Below are 22775 nucleotides of genomic sequence, written 5' to 3' on the forward strand. Positions count from 1 at the left end.
ACACTTTTTTAACAATATTTCCCCATCTCTCCTCCCCCTACTTCCCACCACTGTCTGCCTTATCGCTTAAATATTCCTTCCAGATTTCTTCATATTTATCCATTCTTAATTTGCGTCAACATGTAATTCGTTCGTATGTAGCTAGTCTGTCCATATTAGCAATCCATGTGCTCAATGGAATCTTTTTGTGGCTCTTCCAGTTCATCAAAACAAGTTTTTTTGCTTCTAACGTGGCACGGTACATCCATTTTTTTCTTTTTACCCCTTGTAATCTCCCACATTTCTGGAATATAATTTAGAATTAAATTAAATTCCCCTAAATAACAATATTTTTATATTTATCACTCTTGATATAAATGTCCTCACCTCGCACCAAAATGATCTTTTCATCGGGCAGTTAATCATCATATGTACTAAGTTCACATTTTTACTCCCACATCTCGAGCAGTTGTTTGCACTTGTTATTTTCTTCTGGTATAGTTTTGCTGGAGTCCAGTGAACTCTGAATACAGTGGTACCTCGGGTTACATATGCTTCAGGTTACAGATGCTGCTAACCCAGAAATAGTGCTTCAGGTTAAGAACTTTGCTTCAGGATAAGAACAGAAATCGGGCAGGATGCCCCATTAGCTAAGGTGGTGCTTCAGGTTAAGAACAGTTTCAGGTTAAGAACGGACCTCCGGAACGAATTAAGTACTTAACCTGAGGTACGACTGTATTATTTTCTGTTGTATAATTCTTAGTCTTAGATCCATAGAGGCTATCTCTGTTGATTTTATACTTGACTCCCATATACAGTGGTGCCCCGGAAGACGAACGCCTCGCAAGACGGAAAACCCGCTAGACGAAAGGGTTTTCCGTTTTGGAGGCGCTTCGCAAAACGAATTTCCCTATGGGCTTGCTTTGCAAGACGAAAATGTCTTACGAGTTCCTGCGGGGGTTTTCCCCTCCCCCCACCTTTTCCTAAGCCCTAAGCCGCTTATCAGCTGATCCGCTGATAAGCCGCTTATCAGCTGATCTGCTAAAAGCCGCTAAACCGCTAATAGCGCTAATCCGCTAAGCTGTCAGTGGGCTTGCTTCGCAAGACGAAAAAACCGCTATACGAAGAGCCTCACGGAACGGATTAATTTCGTCTTGCGAGGCACCACTGTATCATTTGTTATCTGTACTCCTAACTCTTCACTCCATTTTTGTGTATCATATTCTAAATCATATTTCTTCCTGTTGAGTAGGGTTTTATATAGTGCAAGTACAGAGTTTTTTGTTTTTGGTGCAGAGATTAAATCTTGTAGCAGCATGGGTGTTTCCAATGCTGCTATAGCGTCAGGGCCAAACTGCCTTTCCAACATATGTTTCAATTGGCTGTGTTGCCATTGTGTTTCACTGGTTAATTCATACTTTACTTGCAAAGTCGTATATTGCACAAATTTGTAATTTTCATCAATTAATTGATTCAGTGTCAAAATACCTTTTTTCATCCAATTTTGCCAAATTATTACTGGATTTCCAATTTTTAATTTTGGGTTGGCCCATATTGTTAATTTCTCACGCGGATAGGGGTCATCCTTATTATTTTTATTTTTATTCATCCAAATTTTTATAGGTGCTTTAATAGTCTCCAGGATAATAGGATATTTCATAAAATTGGAGCCGAGTTTAGTCCACCCTACAAGAGGTTCAAAGAAACTATTCGAGAGTAGCCCAGTTGGGATTCCTGCTAGCTCTCATTAGTCTTACTCAGCAGGTAGGCCTGGTGATATAGTTCCAGATTTGGGAGACCCAAGCCACCTTCCTTAGCTGAAAGTTGCATTTTATGTAGTGATATTTTTGGTGGCTTTGTACCCCACAGGCACAACCTAAAGAGTTGATTTATTTTTTGGAAGTAAAATTTGGGAATATGTATTGGTAATCCTCTAAGAATGTATAAAAGCTTTGGAACAACATTCATTTTGAGGACATTAACCTTTCCCCAAAGGGAAAGGTTTAGAGGTCCCCACCTTTCAATATCAAAAGAAATCTGATATGATTTGATTCAGATTTAATTTTACAATTTGGTCTATAGCTGATGAAATCATTATACCCAAATATTTAATAACGTCTTTGCACACCCGAAATTGATGGTTTCTATACAATGTAGCCCTTGGCGTGATAATCTCATTCCTCAAGTCTTTATAAAGAGTGCAAGCCAGAAGGGCATGCACCACCAATTCAGTACTGCTCCCCGTTTGTGGAATGCTCTCCCCAGGGAAGTTCGTCTCGCGCCTTCATTATACACCTTTAGGTGCCAGGCAAAAACTTCATCTTTAACTAGATCTTGGGCTGATTGACATCCAATACCCTTTTAAAATGTGTTGGGGGGAGGTTGCTCTTGTTTTTATTTTGATTATGTATTTTGTGGTTTTATGTTTTGATTTTGTTCTGTGAACCGCCCTGAGACCTCCAGGTATAGGGCAGTATATAAATTCAACAAATAAATAGGAAGAAGAGATATGTAGTTGACAAGAAAGATTATATATATATATATATATATATATATATATATATATATATATATAACTTTAAAAATAAGCTTTACTTGCTTTATAATCATGCATCAGTTCACAACAATAGAGGCATTAAAATCAGTGCAGGAAAAATACTGTTAAACATTTGCAAGAGACTCCCCCTCAAAAAAAACCCTCCAGCAATTAATAAACAGTAGAATTTTGATTAATTGGGATATCCATGAAAGGAGAAGCTGCACAACTGTGCCAGACAAGGAATTCCTGGGCTGATTTTTGCAAACCAGGCTGGGGGGCCTAGCAAAGAGCAAATCTGTTAACACTCGAAGTAGGAGTGCTTGCCTCCAGGCCAGGAGAGGCGAGTCACCTGTGGACCAGGACCGCCCTATGCCTCAGGGCAGATAAAAGCCAACCAGCCCAGTCCCAGGTTGCGGGAGCAACATTGTTGGTAACCTGTTCCTGCCGGCACCCTGTCCTGCTCTTCTGCCAGAGTTCCTGACCACACCCAACTCCTTGCCTTGGACCCTACTTCAGCCTTGATGGACAGCCTCCATACCACACCCTCGACCTCGGACTGGACTCGGACCACGCCACACGGTAACCCCCCCGGGACCAGCACAGCGGGTTTTGGAAGGTATGCACAGCTATGTAGCCTGTCCTGTGTCTCTTTAAGGTAGCTTGCTGCTGTCAAGTGTGGGGAAGTGTGTTAGTCAATGGCAAAATGTTTTGGGCAAGCCCTGAGCCTGTTTTACTTTCCAGTGTTGTCCTAGACTCAGGACAAAAGCCTAAACTAAAGAGAGCCAGTGTGGTGTAGTGGTTAAGAGCGGTAGTCTCGTAATCTGGGGAACCGGGTTCGCGTCTCCGCTCCTCCACATGCAGCTGCTGGGTGACCTTGGGCTAGTCACACTTCTTTGAAGTCTCTCAGCCCCACTCACCTCACAGAGTGTTTGTTGTGGGAGAGGAAGGGAAAGGAGAATGTTAGCCGCTTTGAGACTCCTTAAGGGGAGTGAAAGGCGGGATATCAAATCCAAACTCTTCTCTTCTTCTTCTTCTAAACCAGCTACAGCCATAGAACACTTCGGAAAACATAGTTGTGTATATAAAATAGATGTCAAACTTTGGAAATTGAGTAGCATCCCAGGAATAGTTCATAGCCATTGTCCCGAGCATCTGTAGATGTTTTATGCAGAGCCAGGCTATTGGTCTGTCTGCCTCAGGATTGTCTTTTTTGACTGGCAGAGGCTCTCCAATGTCTCAAACATGTGGCTGTTAGGATATTTCCATTCCTCCTTAAAAGGGAACAGGCTGTTGTGTGTCACATGCCTGTGTACTTCCTGCTCACAGGGAGTTTCCGTTTTGTATATAGCTTTTGTTTCTGGCTGTTTCCTTGACATGGAAGCAAGCAGTCATGTTTAAACTTTGTTCTGACCAACGTAGAATAAAGCTGTAAATATGCTCTTGTGGGCGCATCTTCTGTTGTGGAAACTCTGCGAAAAGGGGGTTCATGAGTCTTGGAATGCGTCTGAGGCTCGTGTCACTAATTGACTGATGCTGTTTCCACGGGAGATCAGAGATCGTCTGGAGACGATGTGTAGGCTGCCTGATGCCTTGGTCTCCCTGGCAGTATCCCAACAGTGGCAACCTTTGAACTGGAGATAACTTATGACATTCAGCACAGAGGTATATGCTTTCCCACTGAATGACGGACCCCATTTTTGTAGTGTGGGATAGTGGAAGCTGTCTTGTATGGGATCAGAACATTGACCCATCTCATAGAAATGAACCGGTATTGTAGCACAAATTTCTCCTGATATGTATGTAAATATTCTAAAGCAATTTCCCCTAATATAATGAATTTGTGCATGTCGCCTTCACTATCGTATGCATTTTTACGCACAACTTACCCCACCATGTGGATTTTTGTACACGTTGACTGGAGAACTGCATTACAAAATTCAGAAAACAGTGAGCTTTGGAAAAGATGCCTGTGTTGTCTGTTGTTGCATTGTTTTAGACTAGGTGCAGACTAGGTTAGTTCACCTTTCAGTGATAACCCACTTAGATTTCTCTCCATTCCTACACATGCACACCCCCCACCCCCACCCCCATTTAAAATAAATAAATAACCACAACAAGCTGCTCTCGCAAACTGAGGAGGGGGCAGATGGACCTTTGATGTAACACGTTCTTCTTTTTCTTATTCTTTTTTGGCGATCACTTGTAGCTGAGTAAGATTGTCTTCCATAAACACGGCTTTAACAGTGTGTCCCACAGTAGGGACATAGGTTTCTGGGCAGGAGTTGATCATGGTGAGGGTTTGCCAAGCGTGCCTTACTCTTAGCATGTTTCTCCCTTTCTTCCTGAGTTTGAGCATCTTCAAAGCCCGTGACACCTTTGGTAAAGGCTGTTCTCCAATTTGGGCACTCGCAGGCCAGTGTTTCCCAGTTGTCAGTATTTATACTACATTTTTTTATATTTGCCTTGAGAGAGTCTTTAAACCTCTTTTATTGACCACCAGCATTACTCTTTCCATTTTTAAGTTTGGAATAGAGCAGTTGCTTTAGAAGAAAATAATCAGGCATCTGAAGAACATGACCAGTCCAACGAAGTTAATGTTGAAGAAATTGCTTTGACACTGGTGATCTTTGCTTCTTCCAATACACTGGCATTAGTTCGCCTGTCTTCCCAAGTGATGTGTAAAAAATTTTTTGAGACACCATTGATGGAATCTTTTGAGGAGTTGGAGATGGCGTTTATAAGTGGTCCATGTTTCACAAGCATACAGTAAGCTTGGTAGTACAATAGCTTTGTAAACAAGCATTTTGGTTTCCCTGCGAATGGAACGAGTACCAGCCAATTGGCACTTGGCACAGCCTGGCTAATGCCTCAAACTGGCAGAACTGGTTTTCCATGCACCAGATTCTGGAGAGAACATTTAATGAATCAAAACAAAATGTGGCGAATGAACCTCTGCAATGAACATCTGGATGTACCCAAGGCCTCCGAGTGAAGTTCTGATTGTAAAGATTATTTTTCTCTGGCTGGCAGATTTCCCTTTTTTTATTGCAAAATATGCTGTTATTTGTGGGGGAAACCACCCCCCTACACAACTGTATAGGAAGTTTTACAACTAGAATCACATAAGCTTATCTTAATGGATGTTTATAGTGGCATGGCAGTGCAGATAGCATGCCAAAGCCATTAGCCTGAAAAGCATATATATACATGAACTTCCTTATCTTCTGCTGAACGACGGTCAGGTTAAACGTAAAGTAAATCCATATGCATTTCCAGCGCAGACATGCTGGCTTCAGACTCGTCATGTTACTCTAGCACTGCTATAACTTTCCTGGATTATTGCAGATGAACCCAAGAGCAAGAGTATTGGTTTTCAAAGAGCCCCATTTTACAAGTTACTCACAGCTTTCCATCTGGAAGATGTTCATTGCTCTCCACACCCAGTAACATCCCCCTTGAAGTTCTGCCTTAGTGAGCCGAGGATTCTAGAATTTAATTGCATTGTCCAAAGCAATGTTATCCTCGCATCTGAGAGCTGTGAGGCTGTTTTTGTGTGTGTCTCAAATAAAATTGAAGGCACACTTCACCCTTGCATCTAAAAGGGTGTGTTTTGGATCACTCTCGGATGAACTGCACCCTATGATTCTGAATGAGTCACTCAGAAATAGTATTGGTGAGCTGTGACCAGATATCCTGACAATTTTTTCTTTGTTAAATTAAATAAGACTTGAGGTTGAATATATGGGGAATAATTGTGTGTGGTGGACTTGTAAAAGAGTATTGGGAAATAATCCATAATGAACTGGAAAAAATGTTTTAAAGTACTTTCCCCCCAAAAAACCACAGAGTCCTTTCTGTTGGGGATAATTCAGACTAAAATTCCCAGGTGTCAAAAAGGTTATTTATATATGCTACTACTACTACTACTACTGTGTTTTGTTGGCCCCAAAATGGAAAACGAGCGAGATCCCAACCAAAGAAGAATGGCAACTTAAGTTGACAGGATATGCACAACTTGCAGACTTAACATATAGAATAAGAGAACAAGAAGAACATACGTTTAGAGAAGACTGGAAAACGTTTATTGACAGTGTAAATAGGTTTTGATGGATGCAATCATGGAATACTGAATGGTTTAGTTTCTGTAAACTATGCAGGGATTTATGATATGTAAAATGAACCATGGAAAGAGAAGAAGGGAAGTCATTGATATCTTAAGGATGTAAAATGAGTATTTTAAATTGTAAAACAGAAAATATTATATATATATATATATATATATATATATATATATATATATATATATATTAAAAGAAGCCTTGAGGAAAGGCAATTTGGGTTGGAGCTCAGTGCTGAGGGGGAAATTAACTCTCACCTTCCACACCACAGTCGTGATCTGGACTGATCCTATCTCCCATGGTATAAGATGAAATATTTATTATAGGGTCTCTAATTCACTGGCTGCATTTTTGTTGAAGTAAGAGTAGCGAAATTGCAGCTAAGAAGCTCAAATCATACATATGACTGATACCCTTCTTTGGAATTTAAACCAATGTTTGTACTTTAACGTTCAAAAACTTTGTTGTTGTTGTTTAGTCGTTTAGTCGTGTCCGACTCTTCGTGACCCCATGGACCAGAGAACGCCAGGCACTCCTGTCCTCCACTGCCCCCCGCAGCTTGGTCAGACTCATGCTGGTAACCTTGAAAACACTATCCAACCATCTCGTCCTCTGTCGCCCCCTTCTCCTTGTGCCCTCCATCTTTCCCAACATCAGGGTCTTCTCCAGGGAGTCTTCTCTTCTCATGAGGTGGCCAAAGTACTGGAGCCTCAGCTTCACAATCTGTCCTTCCAGTGAGCACTCAGGGCTGATTTCCTTCAGAATGGAGAGGTTTGATCTTCTTGCAGTCCATGGGACTCTCAAGAGTCTCCTCCAGCACCATAATTCAAAAGCATCAATTCTTCGGCGATCAGCCTTCTTTATGGTCCAGCTCTCACTTCCATACATCACTACTGGGAAAACCATAGCTTTAACTATACGGACCTTTGTTGGCAAGGTGATGTCTCTACTTCTCAAGATGCTGTCTAGGCCTGTCATTGCCCTTCTCCCAAGAAGCAGGCGTCTTTTAATTTCGTGGCTGCTGTCACCATCTGCAGTGATCATGGAGCCCAAGAAAGTAAAATCTCTCACTGCCTCCATTTCTTCCCCTTCTATTTTCCAGGAGGTGATGGGACCAGTAGCCATGATCTTCGTTTTTTTGATGTTGAGCTTCAGACCATATTTTGCACTCTCCTCTTTCACCCTCAATAAAAGGTTCTTTAATTCCTCCTCACTTTCTGCCATCAAGGTTGTGTCAAAAACTTTACTTGCATTTAAAACAGTCTTTACTGTCGCGTGCATATCTAAACATGAGCTTGCAGTCTCTTCTTCTAACTTCCAAACAGCTGTATTTTCCTCTCTTTCCAGAGTTCAGGCTTCAGCCTTCTGTATCTCAGTTAGGCCATGCCTTGCAGCTCCTAGGAGAGATTTCCACTTTTGCCTTTTCCTGCAGCTTTGCTCTTTTTTTTTTAAGCAGAGAAGAAGCACTCCAACACTCTCTTCAACTTAGCAGTGTTGACAGTGGACTCTAAAACACAGTCATCTTGCTTCACATAAATGGAGTTTCTCCTTCATTAGATACCTCCCATGTCATCAATATTAGGCAGTCACATGAGAACTGCTAGAGAACTCTCTAGAATTCAGTCACCAACAAATCAATTTTAAATACATAGGAATGCATACAAGCATTTACAATTTCAGTGAATTAAATTACTATACTGAACAATTTTGACTGCGCAGATTGCAGGGGTGTGTGGTGGGGTGTGTGCTATCTAACTGGGAACATAGCAGGGAGCAAAGGGTTAAAGCCATCCTATCCCCTATGCCATGCTCCTGATCAGAATTGGGGGCTCCAATTCTGGAAAATATTTTGGGAAGTTGGTTATCGAGGCCAAACTACAAAGTCAACATTCCATGCAGTATGTGCCTTAGGAATGCATTCTGCACCGAAACCGAATCGGAGCATGCATTCACAATTCTCAACTTAAATTACAGGCAGAAGAACATTTCTGGGGTCACAAGCTCACCTTTGAATACAAGCAGACACTAAGTTGGATAAGTTCATTTCTGTGCCATTTATATTCAAATTCTGATGAAATCCCTATTTTAATTTTTTTAAAGTTAGATTTCTGTGCTGCCCCCCTGTCCCCAAAGGAGCCCAGGACAGCAAACATCAGAAAGTTAAAACATTACAGATTGGGGGGCGGGGAATGGCACATACGGTATTTAAAACATTTAAAAACCAACCAGAAGTGTTTCAAAACAATTAAAAGACCATCTAAGCACATTTCAAACATCTAAAAACATTTAAAAGCAGACCACAGGTCTGGTGGTTTTATGGCATCTGGGGGTGGGCAATGGGTTATCCCCCACCTTATCTTGGGTTGCTGTTGAATATAATAAATCCTGGAAGTGCGAAAGAAATGGTTTTATTGTGAAAGACAGCAAAACTGTGAGAAGAGATAGCATTCAAATGCAGCTGTTAATACATCTTAGTAGAGTTGGCCCACAGAGCACATGCTCGGCACGGGAATTTCAAAGAGCTCAACATCACTGCGGGGGCTTTGAAGTAGTAATTATCATCCACACGCATAAAGATGGGAGATGCTCACAGCTCCACCAGCGAGTAAGGAATGAGTTACTTTGGCTGGCACACACATCAAAGGTCCCAGCTCGTCATTTGCTTAAAGAGATTAGAAGCAAAAAATATGAGGGTAATATTGAGGACGAGCAAGTGAAGTACGTTTCTCTCTGTACAGAAGGGGCGAACAATTGAATATCTACTCTGTCTGCAAGTGATTATTGCAAATCTTTCTGGAAAAACCTTGAGCAAAATTGCACTTGCCTTTTGGTTTCGGGGAAATCAAATCAGAACGGAAGCCTGTTTGTAGAGCGGTTTTCTTTTTAATCTCAGAAGAGGGTACTTGGTTAGGATCCAAATGAAATGGAGAGCTTTTCTCATGATGAACTGAAATCTCCAAAGTGTTATCTTGCTGGACCATATATTGCATGTCTGTACCTTGAAGCCTGAACCATTTGCACTTTGACTCAGGAAAATAAAAATCCCACTCAGTTCAGTGAGACTTACTCCGAACTCCCACGGCCTTTATCTTAAAATTGTTTAATTGACAACAGGGGGAGACAATTGTGTACAGAGTAGGAAATGTTTGGGACTGGCTAGGAAAATACTGAGAAATTTAAGTAACACTGAGTAAAGGAGAAATTGTAACAAAAAAATTGTTTCAGTTTATGCCCACTATTGGGACAGGAGATGTAATCAAATCTATAAAGAGCCTTGTGGTACCGTAAAATGTAACAAATGTATTGTACATAAGCTTCAGTGGACTTAAGTCTACTTCACTAGATGAATTGTCACAGGGTCAGAAAAGAATTGGATCAAATGGCAATGAAATAGAAACTGAGGTCCCTGACAATTCTGTGTGGACCTTACGATAAGCAAAGTGATGGTTCACAAAAGAAGTAATTGGATATGATGTAAGAATCCCAATTTTGCTGTGTTAACGGACACCTGTAATGGAATGTGAAACCATTGTCTCTAACACTCCTGTCTCTGGAAAAAAGCTCCTGCTAAAATATGCCAGCTAGTCTTTAAAGTGACACAAAACTCTTTGTTGTTTTCAGCTGCAACAGATTAGCATGTCTAATCTGAACATAAACCCTTTGAGGAGCATGATATTCTGGCTTTGTCATTAGGCAGCATCCTACGTAATCTAATACCTCATATTAGTTTTGTGCAACACCTTTTGTAACTTGTGGCTCCCCTAACCAATCCATGTGTTAAATGAACAGTGACATCAAACTTCAGATTATTCCGTTAAGAGCAACACTGCAATTGCCCCTGGTTCATGTTAAGTATAGTAATTTAATTCACCGAAATTGTAATTGCTTGTATGTGTTAAAGGTAAAGGGACCCCTGACCATTAGGTCCAGTCGTGACCGACTCTGGGGTTGCGGCACTCATCTCGCTTTATTGGCTGAGGGAGCCGGCGTACAGCTTCCGGGTCATGTGGCCAGCATGATTAAGCCGCTTCTGGTGAACCAGAGCAGTGCACGGAAACGCCGTTTACCTTCCCGCCAGAGTGGTACCTATTTATCTACTTGCACTTTGACGTGCTTCCGAACTGCTAGGTTGGCAGGAGCAGGGACCGAGCAACGGGAGCTCACACCGTCGTGGGGATTCAAATTGCCAACCTTCTGATCAGCAAGTCCTAGGCTCTGTGGTTTAACCCACAGCGCCACCCGTGTCCCTTTTGTATGTGTTACTATGTGTTTAGATTTGATTGGTTGGTAACTGAATTCTAGAGAGTTCTCTAGTGGATCTCATGTGATTGGCTAACATTGGTCACATGGGAGGCATCTAGTGACGGAGAGATTCCATTTTATTTGAAGCACGATGGCTGTGTTTTAGAATCCATTGTGAACACTGCTAAGTTGAATGGAGTGTTGGAGTCCTCTGCTTGAAAGCAGAGAGCAAAGCTGCAGGAGAAGGTAAAAGTGGAAATCTCTTATAGCAGCTGCAAGGCATGGGCTAATTGAGATACAGAAGGGTGAGTGCTGAGAAATCCTGCGTCGTTGAGAAGTAACATTGGTGTTAATGGGAATGACGTTCGTAGTCCTAATAATTGTTCTGGATGGAGTGAGAATCCAAATCTTGCAAGCAAACTAGAAAGTACTTGATGGAACAACAAAACTTTGCTGGAGCACAGAGGTGGTTCCAACAAAGAGCAAATGGAGAAACAAAAAAGACACACAAGTAATATTCTTATTCTGTTAAGTGGAGGGATGTGGTTTGCTTCTTTTCTCCTTCTGATGTTGGCTCCAGAAGGAACTGTTTAGCTGTGCTGCAGATGCCTCAAGGATTGATAAAGGGTGGTCCAAGAATGGTTAATAAGGATCTAAAAATAGCTATGATTCAAAAGTATTAAGTGATGACCGGAATGTCCAGCATAACAATAACTTTGCCGTCACAAGCAGATGCCAGTTGCGGATGGGGAACATGGAATGAAAATGCACTTTTGTTGTTCACATCTGAAAGCTGAAAGAGTCCAAGTGGAAACAGATGTTGCCTGGAAAACTCTGTCAGAATTATCAAGTAACAGCCAGTTGCCTGAACAAGTAATTCCTAGCTAAGGATGGTCGGATCATGTTAAATGAAAAGAGCTTTTTCCCCGCTGGAAAGAAGCCCATTTTGAAAATCATTAAAAGTTGTCAGTTTTGAAGAAGAATTTTTTTTTTTGGCCAAGTATTTATATTACCATATAAGTATTTGCACAGAAGAGGGGCTACAAAGATGTCTGAAAGATTTACTATGCTAGCCAGTGTGTGCTTGGGGTGGGAAACAGGATCTGACAATTGGGCTGGTTCTTTAATTCTCCTTGCACCCTCAATCTTTCCCAACATCAGGGTCTTTTCCGGGGAGTCTTCTCTTCTCATGAGGAGTCTCAGCTTCAGGATCTGTCCTTCCAGTGAGCACTCAGGGCTGATTTCCTTCAGAATGGAGAGGTTTAATCTTCTTGCAGTCCATGGGACTCTCAAGAGTCTCCTCCAGCACCAGAATTCAAAAGCATCAATTCTTCGGCGATCAGCCTTCAGTCTAAGCTTGAATTTTGCTATAAGAAGCTGGTGATCTGAGCCACAGTCAGCTCCAGGTCTTGTTTTTGCTGACTGTATAGAGCTTCTCCATCTTTGGCTGCAGAGAATATAATCAATCTGATTTCAGTGCTGCCCCTCTGGTGATGTCTATGTGTAGAGTGGTCTCTTGTGTTGTTGGAAAAGAGTGTTTGTGATGACCAGCTTGTTCTCTTGACAGAACTCTATTAGCCTTTGCCCTGCTTCATTTTGAACTCCAAGACCAAACTTGCCAGCAGTTCCTTTTATCTCTTGACTCCCTACTTTAGCATTCCAATTCCCTATAATGAGAAGAACATCCTTCTTTGGTGTCATTTCTAGAAGATGTTGTAAGTCTTCATAGAACTGGTCAATTTCAGTTTCTTCAGCACCAGTGGTTGGTGTATAAACTTGGATTACTGTGATGTTAAAAGGTCTGCCTTGGATTTGTATAAAGATCATTCTATCATTTTTGAGATTGCATCCTAGTACAGCTTTCGCCACTCTTTTGTTGACTGTGAGGGCCACTCCATTTCTTTTACGGGATTCTTGCCCACAGTAGTACTTTTCATTAATTTTACAATCATTTTAACATTTCAAAACTTGAATTCCTCCCCCCTCTTTTTGCGGTTCCTTAAATTTAGTTTTAATATTTTCTGCATATACAAATTAACTTAATCTGCTCATTTATTCATTTGCTTTAAATATATACTCTTATGAAACTGCACAAAAGTCTTATGAATCCTGCCAATGTTCTTATCTGTTTACAATTTATCTGTAAATATTCCATAAACCATTTCCATTCTTTTATAAAAAGTTTGTTATCTTGATTTCTTATTCTTCCAGTAAGCTTTGCCATTTCTGCATATTCCATAAGTTTTTGCATCCATTCTTCCTTTGCTGGGACTTCTGCTCCTTTCCATTTTGGGGCAAGTAACATTTTTGCCACTGTAGTAGCGTACATGAATAAGTTTCTATATAGTTTTGGTAGTTCTGTCCCTATAATTCCCAAAAGAAGAGCTTCTGGGTGTGTTTTTTTTACAAACGTTATTTTAAGCATCCTTTTCAATTCATTATATATCATTTCCCAGTAAGCTTTAAGCTTACTACAAGACCACAACATATGATAAAACAACCTTCTTTCTTTTTACATTTCCAAAACTTCTTTGATTTAGATTTATACATTTTTGCCAATTTACTCAGTGTTAGATACCATCGATATATCATTTTCATATAATTTTCTCTTAGATCATAAGATGCTGTAAATTTTATATGCATATCCCACAATCTTCCCCATGCTGCCATGTCTATATTATGACCAATATCTATTGCCCAAAGTACCAAGGCATCTCTTCCAGCCAACCTTCAGCCAGCCTGCCCAACATGGATTCCAAACTTCCTTCTTTTTCTTCCCAGCAACCCTTGTGCAAAACTCTTTTGCTGTCACCTCACACCCAGCCACTCGGACAACTGTCCAAATCCCCAGGCTCTGTTCACACCTCAGGGCAAGGGGGAAGTACAGTTCTCTTGCATTGCCAATGGCTTTCAATGAGCCTGTCTTATTTCTTAATGGCCCTAGCTTGGCCAGAGAGTTTTGCATAGGCTAGCCCAAGAATTCCTCTGAAGCTTGCATTTCTCCCTTCACATCCCAAATAATCAAAATCCTACCATTTATTAATTTCTAGGGTTTAGGGGGAGGGGTCCCCCCTCAGAAAAAAATCTGTAACAACAATGAAGTCACCGCAGCTAAATGTAATGCAAGAGGAAGGCTCGTTTTACAATGCATATGTTATACAGTGGTACCTTGGGTTACATGCGCTTCAGGTTACAGACGCTTCAGATTACAGACTCTGCTAACCCAGAAATAGTGCTTCAGGTTAAGAACCGTTCTCAGGATAAGAACAGAAATCGGACTCCGGCGGTGCAGCAGCAGCAGGAGGCCCCATTAGCTAAAGTGGTGCTTCAGGTTAAGAACAGTTTCAGGTTAAGAACAGAGCTCTAGAACGAATTAAGTACTTAACCCGAGGTACCACTGTATACTCAATTTAAACCACAATGGTTCTTGAGAACTTCTTTAACATTCTAATGGATCTTGAACGAGAGAAAACCTTTCCAGTTTGGGGTTTTAAATTGGATTCTCGATTACAAGCTGAGGACAAGCAAAACTGGTAGAAAACAAGAGGACAGGCTTCTGGAAGCAGCCCTTTTTATTAAATAGTCTTCATATGCAGATATTGGGTCCTGCACCTGAGCTCACATGAAGGTCTCCACAGGTTTGGAATAGGGCATGCAAGAACAATTGGTGGGAAATGAACATTGTTCAGTGCTGTTCAGTGTCTGGAGGCAGTTAGAGGATGGATGGCAGCTAACAGATTGAGGTGGAATCCTGACAAGACAGAAGTACTGTTTTGGGGGGACGGGGTGGGCAGGTGTGGAAGACTCCCTGGTCCTGAATGGGGTAACTGTGCCCCTGAGTCATTTTGGACTCGCAGCTGTCCATGGAGGCGCAGGTCAATTCTGTGTCCAGGGCAGCTCCATCTGGTATGCAGGTGGAGACCCTACCTGCCTGTGGACTGTCTCGCCAGAGTGGTGCATGCTCTGGTTATCTCCCGCTTGGACTACTGCAATGCGCTCTATGTGGGACTACCTTTGAAGGTTACCCGGAAACTACAACTAATCCAGAATGTGGCAGCTAGACTGGTGACTGGGAGTGGCCGATGTTTAGTAGGGCCGAGACCACATAACACCGGTCCTGAAAGACCTACATTGGCTCCCAGTACGTTTCTAAGCACAATTCAAAGTGTTGGTGCTGACATTTAAAGCCCTAAAAGGCCTCAGCCCAGTATACCTGAAGAAGTGTCTCCACCCCCATCTTTCAGCCCAGACATTGAGGTCCATCTCCGAGGGCCTTCTGGTGGTTCCTTCACTGTGAGATGTGAAGGCAGAGGGCCTTCTCAGTAGTGGCGCCCACCCTGTGGAACGCCCTCCTGTCAGATGTCAAGGAGATAAAAGAACTATGCAACTTTCAGAAGACATCTGAAGACAACCCTGTATAGGGAAGTTTTTAATGTTTGATGTCTTATCATGTTTTAAATATTCTATTGGGGAGCCGCCCAGAGTGGCTGGGGAAGCCCAGCCAGATGGGGTACCAATAAACTATTATTATTATTTATTATTTTATTACGCACAGCATGTATTTGAGGGCTGATTTTCTTCTGTTGCTCCAGTTTCTCAATGACCTGTCTTGTTGTTTGTCTCTCATGTCCTTTTCTCTACTGCTGAATTTTAGATTCTAAGCTCCTTGGGAGCAGGGCTCTGGGTTTGTTTGTTTGTTTGTTTGTTTTGCTGATAAGGTGGCCTGCATATTGACGGTGTTATACAAATGGTAGTGTCTAATCTATCGGTCAGCTCATCCAAAATCTGGGAACAGTGTCAATTGCAGATAGGTCAGAGACTGCAAGGAAAGCCGGAGAGATTTCAGTGTGGATTTCAGAACGTGATGATAACAGCCAGTCATCAGAAGGCAAAGGCTGCCCCCCTCCTCAGTAGAGCGTGGGGGGCGCACTATGGCTAATAAGGTGGGATGCATCTGAAACCGTGATAAGAGGCACTTTTATTAGTGCTGCACCCAGTGCTACGAATGTATACCTTTGCAAAGCCAGGAGGCAGAATGCCATAAGCTGTCTCCTTTCATCATAACAGATGCAACTGATGCAAAAGAACCGAGGCCTTCAGACTGGAGCCTTATATCACAGGGGTCATTCCGATTTTTCTCAGTGCGTGTTTGGAAAGTTAGCTTCTTGACATTCCTGCTACTTCAGCAATTGCTCCTCTTTTGCCTGCCATCCCTGCTGGTGAGCAGAACTTGGCAGGGCTGTGTGTTTCCGGCCTTTTCCTCCCCTTCCACTACCCTTTCCCAGTCTGTGTGGGCACGCAGGTAATTTTGCACCTGTGTGCAGACAACAGTAAGAATTGCTTGTGCTGTTCATTTGTGTTTCTTTGGTGGTGAGAGAGGTTGGGGTCGGCCTAGGGTGTGGTTGTTTGTTTGTGATTGGCTGTGCTGAACTTTGTTTTCATGTGTGAGTGGGGTGGGTGGGTGTTTTTGAATCAGGTTAGCCATATTGATTCGTATGTTGTTGATGGATTCTTGTCATTGTCTTGTTGGGCTATGTGTGTGATAAAGGGAAGCCATACCAGGGTGAAGGCATCTTCCATACCAGCTGGAAGGCCACAGGTTCCTCACCCTGAGGTGCATTATGACAGGGTAGGTTATGTAACCCAGGGATACTTGTGGAGGCTACTGAGCAGGTCAAGAAGAAAAACTGGACAATGCCTGATAGGCAACAGGGTGTCTGTGTAGCAAAATAGCAAATGTTATTAAGGCAAGCCAAAGAAAGCCAGGCTACTTGAACCTCACCTTTCAGTTTAGATTTTATTCAGTCTTATGGAGACCCAATAGAAAGATGCTAAAAGATATACTATATGCTACCTTTAAGACCGGGGGGAAATTTGGAGTTGCCTGGTTAGCTTAAATGGCTTTGTCACAGAAAAGGTACAGAAGGTTATGCCTTTTGTCTAAAATGGTTGTTGCACAATCCTCAAACTGACCTCAGTGGGTACACTGCTGTTAGTTCATTCACGTAGGCATGCTCTTTTTTTTTTTTAAAGTGTTCATTGCTGCCTGGAAGGACCTTTATGGACATGTTCCTTTGTCTTTGGGCAGCTTCTTGCTGAAATGGGGATTTAGGTGTTCCTTTGGCTCCTAAGCTGTAAAGAGGCATTTGCTCTTGTGCCTTTCAGTTTTTGTCCCACAAGAGCTTATCCATGAAACCCTCCACAACAGAGTCAATTCTTCATTATGTCAAATGAAAACAAATAATAGCCAGGTGTTCTTTTTAATAAATGTATTTTTATTAAAGATTTTCTTGATTTACAAAAGTAAGTGTAATGTGCCTCTCTCGTATTTTTACCATGTAACATTTTTACAAATCAGTTTCATTTGCTGAGACATTAGGAGGAAAAGGGGGAAAGAGGTGGTGGGGGGAGATGGGGGGCCGGGTGGTGATGTTTCTATTTTACTTAATATATTTGGGGTTTTGTGTCAGCGTCGCTTGTGCAGGTTCTCTGCTATTCACCTGTGTTTCTTTGGTGGTGAGAGAGGTTGGGGTCGGCCTAGGGTGTGGCTGTTTGTTTGTGATTGGCTGTGGTGATCTTTGTTTTCATGTGTGAGTGGGGTGGGTGGGTGTTTTGGATCAGGTTAGCCATATTGATTTGTATGCTGTTGATGGATTATTGTCATTGTCTTGTTGGGCTGTGTACGTGATAAAGGGGAGCCATACCGGGTGAAGGTGTCTTCTTCTGTTTGTCCCTGTGTCAATTTCAGTTTATTGGTTAATTTTTCTAGTAGGGCTGTTTCCCATACTATTGGGTACCATTGGTCCATGCTTACTCCTGACAGGTCTCTCCAGTGTCTGGTTATGGTGTTTCTGGCTGCTTAAAGTAGGTGGGTTATGAGTTCTTTGTGGTGTAAATGGGCATTGTTGTCTCGGAAGATGTTTAGTAGGGCCAATTCTGGGGTGATGTCTAATACTTGCTTAGTTATTTTACATATTTCTCGGCTGGCTGTTGTCAAGAATAGTTGGATTTTGGGGCACTCCCACCACATGTGGAGGTATGTGCCTGTGGAGGTGCACCCTCTCCAGCATTTTGGTGAGGTTCCTGGGCATATTAGCACTAGTTTTCTTGGTATTAGGTACCACCTGTAGGTGAGTTTCAGAGTGAGTTCTTTTCTTTTCGTTGATATGGATTTAAAGGGGGGTTTAGACCACATTCTGGTCCATTGAGTGGGGTTAATCTCATAGTCTATGTCACGACTCTAAACTTTTAAAAAGATTTATGACTCCACCTAGCTCCTAGCCATGATTGATCAAGCTACAGGCTAGGGCCAATTCATACTTCCTTTTCTCCACTCCGTCTCCTGTGTAGCAGTGGCAGGCTTTAAGCTGCTCAGTCAGGCCTCTACTATTGTACACACGTTTGCATGAGGTCACCTCTGAGCTGTCCTAGCCATCCACCTGAATTTAAAGAACGAGGGAGGCAGGGGCACGTTCATTTGACCTGCACCAGAACCAGGGGCACCGTTATCTGTTCAGGGCTGCCCCAAGTCACTCGGCAACTTACTGTAACAACTTCATGGTAAGTTCTGGCACCTATTTTTCTTGAGAAAAAGCACTGGCAATTGTAAGAAAATAGTAAAGCCCAAGAAGCGTCTTCCCTAAGAGCAGGTTGTTGCAAGCGTATATTTTTGATGGTGCTGGCTAGGCGGCAATATCCATTTCCATCTTTTTAAACGCGTTTTTAATAAAGGTGGCCACTGCCTTTCTTGCTTGCCTTACATTCATTTCATCCTTGGGAGGCCAAGTGTTTTTAGAATTTCAGCAGAGGGGAGATTTGTCCTTTCCATTTTCCCTCCTCCTTGCCCTCCTGTGCAGCTTTTTTGCAAAAACGAAAACAAAAAGTTCCCATTGATACCAATAGGAACAACTAATCTTTTTAGTTTAATTAGCCTTGTAGCCATGTAGGTGGTCATTGTGGACAGGGTGGAAGGGAGGTCGTAGCTGGGCAGGAAATAGTTAAGCCTCTTGCCTTTGTGATCCTGAAAATCACTGGGCACTTTCCAAAATCAATTTTAAGGAAAACAGGAAGTGCATCTGACTCTTAATAGCCTGATTCTGATGGTGCATCATGGGAGAAGGAGCCACGTGTAAGCCAGGCGATTGCTGCTGAGAGGGATGCAGGCTTCCCAGAGACAGGGAACTCAGCCACACTCAGTCAGTTATACCTAGACAGCATCTTAAAAAGCAGAGACATCACCTTGCCAACAAAGGTCCGTATCGTTAAACCACTACTGGTTTTCCCAGTAGTGATGTATGGAAGTGAGAGCTGGATGATAAAGAAGGCTGATTACCAAAGAATTGATGCTTTTGAATTATGGTGCTGGAGGAGACTCTTGAGAGCCCCATGGACTGCAAGAAGATCAAACCTATGCATTCTGAAGGAAATCAGCCCTGAGTGCTCACTGGAAGGACAGATCGTGAAGCTGAGGCTCCATTACTTTGGCCACCTCATGAGAAGAGAAGACTCCCTGGAAAAGACCCTGATGTTGGGAAAGATGGAGGGCACAAGGAGAAGGGGACGACAGAGGATGAGATGGTTGGACAGTGTTCTCGAAGCTACCAGCATGAGTTTGACCAAACTGCGGGAGGCAGTGGAAGACAGGAGTGCCTGGCGTGCTCTGGTCCAGGGGGTCACGAAGAGTCGGACACGACTAAATGACTAAACCACAACAATGATGAGACACCAGAGGGCACTGTAGAGCAAAAAACTTTGTGCAATTTTACGTAGGGTTTTTCTTTTCGTTTGATATAACGATCTAATTTATGGCTTATTTATAGCATTTTTTAAAAATTATCTGTGCAGAGCCATCCAGGTAAAGAAATCTGAGGTTCCTGGATCGTATAGCCCTTGGCCACATTTTTTCTTGCCTGCTGCTTGCCTTATCCCTCATTTCACGACCCGTTTTCCCTCGGGGATGGGGTGGGAGGAGCACAGCATGCTAAAGAGACAAGCAGAGGTAAGTAATGGGGGATGGAGAACGCTGACCAGCGATTCTGCTTCTTCTCCAGCTGTCTATGTCTGTCTTTGAGGGAAGCCTTTGGAATTCTCAGCCGTCCATGTGGTTTACATGTGGCTGCTTTGCAATGTGTACAGAGAGTGGCTGGCTTAAGGCTGCCTGCTGAATTTATGACTCAGGAGATACGAACCAGGAAATTTCCAGCTCGCTCTTAGCTATGAGAGGACACCGGCTTGAGCACGCTTTGTGCGATGCCTGGGAAAGTTTGAAAACCCATGAAACCGTGTGCTTTCCTTGATCTGTTTCCTCGATCTAGATGATCATTAGAAACACGCTGAGCCTTGATTCGAAGGAGACAGAGTTTGTGGCAACAAAGGGCTTCTGCAGACACCCTTGTTAATTTGTGCATTCGCAATGGTTATGTGGGAATGGTGCATCCAAAATACTATGCAAAGGGTTAATTCTGTAGCATAGAATATTGTGATGCTATATATACTGAGGTAGTTCCCCACCCCCCAATTAGTCAGTTATCAACTGTTGTTTGACTTTTAACAGTGAGAGCAGCAAGTGTATTGCTTTATGCTGCTAGTTTCCTCAGAGCCAGTCAGAAAATACCAGTCAGTCTCAGATACAAATTCATGTAAATACGTTTCAGTGACATACAGTAAATATTACCTACCTCACTTGTACATTCAATCTGACAGGATAAAGTACCACAAGTAAAAGTAATATTCTGTTTTGAAACTTTAAAATGCAAGTGTTGTCTGGTTCTTCTAGGGCGGTGGGGGAAGAGAACTGGGTAACCACAAATCTGTGGCAATTATACTTTACAAAGTATAATTGCCACAGATTTCTGGTTATGATGGCATTAGGGTGGTTATTTACAGCCCTGTTTTTAATAGTGTTCAGAATGGACAGACTGCTCCATTTCCATTGGTTGCATGACCTGTAACTTCCTGCTGACATCCTGTAACTTTTTGTCCCATTTTTGTTATGCTGTTGTGCATGAGTGCCCCTCCAGAATAGGGACACGGGTGGCGCTGTGGTCTAAACCACTGAGCCTCTTGGGCTTACTGATCGGAAGGTCGGCGGTTCGAATCCCCATGATGGGGTGAGCTCCCGTTGCTCTGTCCCAGCTCCTGCCAACCTAGCAGTTTGAAAGCACACCAGTGCAAGTAGATAAATAGGTACTGCTGTGGCAGGAAGGTAAATTGTGTTTCTGTGCTCTGGCACTTGTCACAGCCCTCTGTACACCAGTAGTGGTTTAGTCATGCTGGCCACATGACCTGGAAAACTGTCTGTGGACAAACGCCGGCTCCCTCAGCCTGAAAGCGAGATGAGTGCCACAACCCCATAGTCGCCTTGAACTGGACTTAACCGTCTAGGGGTCCTTTACCTTTACCTTACCTCCAGAATGCAGAAAAGTGGAAGCATTAGTGAAGCATTGCTAAATAACTATTAAAGTAGAATAATGTGTGGATGCTCCCATATAAATCCACCATTAATGCACTATTATTGCATCAGTAACATGTTGCAGAATACACCCGCAAATACCGTCAGTCTACAGGGGACCCAGGATGGCTTGGTGACTTCATTTTTTTTTTTAATAAATATTTATTGAGATTTTTTAAAATACAAAATGCAAAAATAATAAACAATATAACATGGATCATAACACATTTTTCAGAACTTCTTTGGACTCCCTCGCGTCTCCCACTCCCACTTACATCGTTATAAATTTTTTCCAGCAATTTATCATCTTGTTTATATTCTTAAATTTTGTTCAGTTAATTTAATCTATTCTTCACAAATTTTATGTTTCCCTCAATCTCACTTATCGTCAAGTTCAAATCTAATTCAATGGTAGGCAATTATTTATGATCTAGCATCCTTCTTAGCATTCAACCAAATTACAATACTTTTGTAGATAAATCTTGAATTTCTTCCAGTCTTCTTCAACCCTCTCTTCTCCCAGGTCTCGAATTCTGCCAGTCATCTCGGCCAGTTGCATATAGTCCATCAGCTGCATCTGCCACTCTTCCAGTGTGGGTAGATCTTGAGTTTTCCAGCTCCTAGCGATGAGTATCCTTGCTGCCGTTGTTGCATACATAAAAAATGTTCGGTCCTTCTTTAACACCTTCTGGCCGACAATGCCCAGAAGGAAGGCCTCTGGTTTCTTAGTGAAGGTATACTTAAATACCTTTTTCAACTCATTATATATCATTTCCCAGAAGGCCTTCACTCTAGGGCAAGTCCACCAGAGGTGAAAGAATGTTCCTTCGTGTTCTTTACATTTCCAACATTTATTATCAGACAAATGGTATATTTTGGCAAGTTTAACTGGGGTCATGTACCATCTATATATCATTTTCATTACGTTTTCCTTCAAAGCGTTACATGCAGTGAAGTTCAGCCCAGTGGTCCACAACCTTTCCCAGTCCTCAAACATAATATTATGCCCAATATCCTGAGCCCACTTTATCATAACCGATTTAACCATTTCGTCTTGTGTATTCCATTTCAGCAGCAAGTTATACATTCTTGATAATACCTTAGTTTTTGGTTCTAACAATTCTGTTTCCAACTTCGATTTCTCCACCTGGAACCCTACCTTTTTGTCATTTTTAAAAACTTCTTTAATCTGAGCGTAATGTAACCAGTCTCGCACTTTATCCTTCATTTTCTCCAAACTCTGCAATTTCCAATTATCTTCATCTTTTTCCTAAAATTTCCCAATATTTTGGCCATTTGGCCTCCATATTGGGTCTTTTTCGGGCCTTAGCTTCCAGAGGTGAAAGCCACCTCGGAGTTTTGTTTTCCAGTAAGTCTTTGTATTTTGTCCAGACATTAAAAACTGCTTTCCTGACAATATGGTTCTTGAAGACCTTATTGATCTTAA

General features: G+C 42.2%; 1 protein-coding gene across 1 annotated transcript in view; it reads right to left on the reverse strand.

The window, feature by feature from the left end:
- Positions 1-12419: 12419 nt before the first annotated feature.
- Positions 12420-22775, reverse strand: part of LOC307215791 (dual specificity protein phosphatase 13A-like) — a 75731-nt gene continuing 65375 nt past the window's right edge. The window contains exon 4 of the mRNA XM_079975523.1: positions 12420-12429. The gene's annotated coding sequence lies outside the window, so the exon portion shown is untranslated. The remainder of the gene's footprint in view (positions 12430-22775) is intronic.

Source organism: Podarcis cretensis, assembly GCF_951804945.1.
Source record: "Podarcis cretensis genome assembly, chromosome: 5".
NCBI lineage: Eukaryota > Metazoa > Chordata > Lepidosauria > Squamata > Lacertidae > Podarcis > Podarcis cretensis.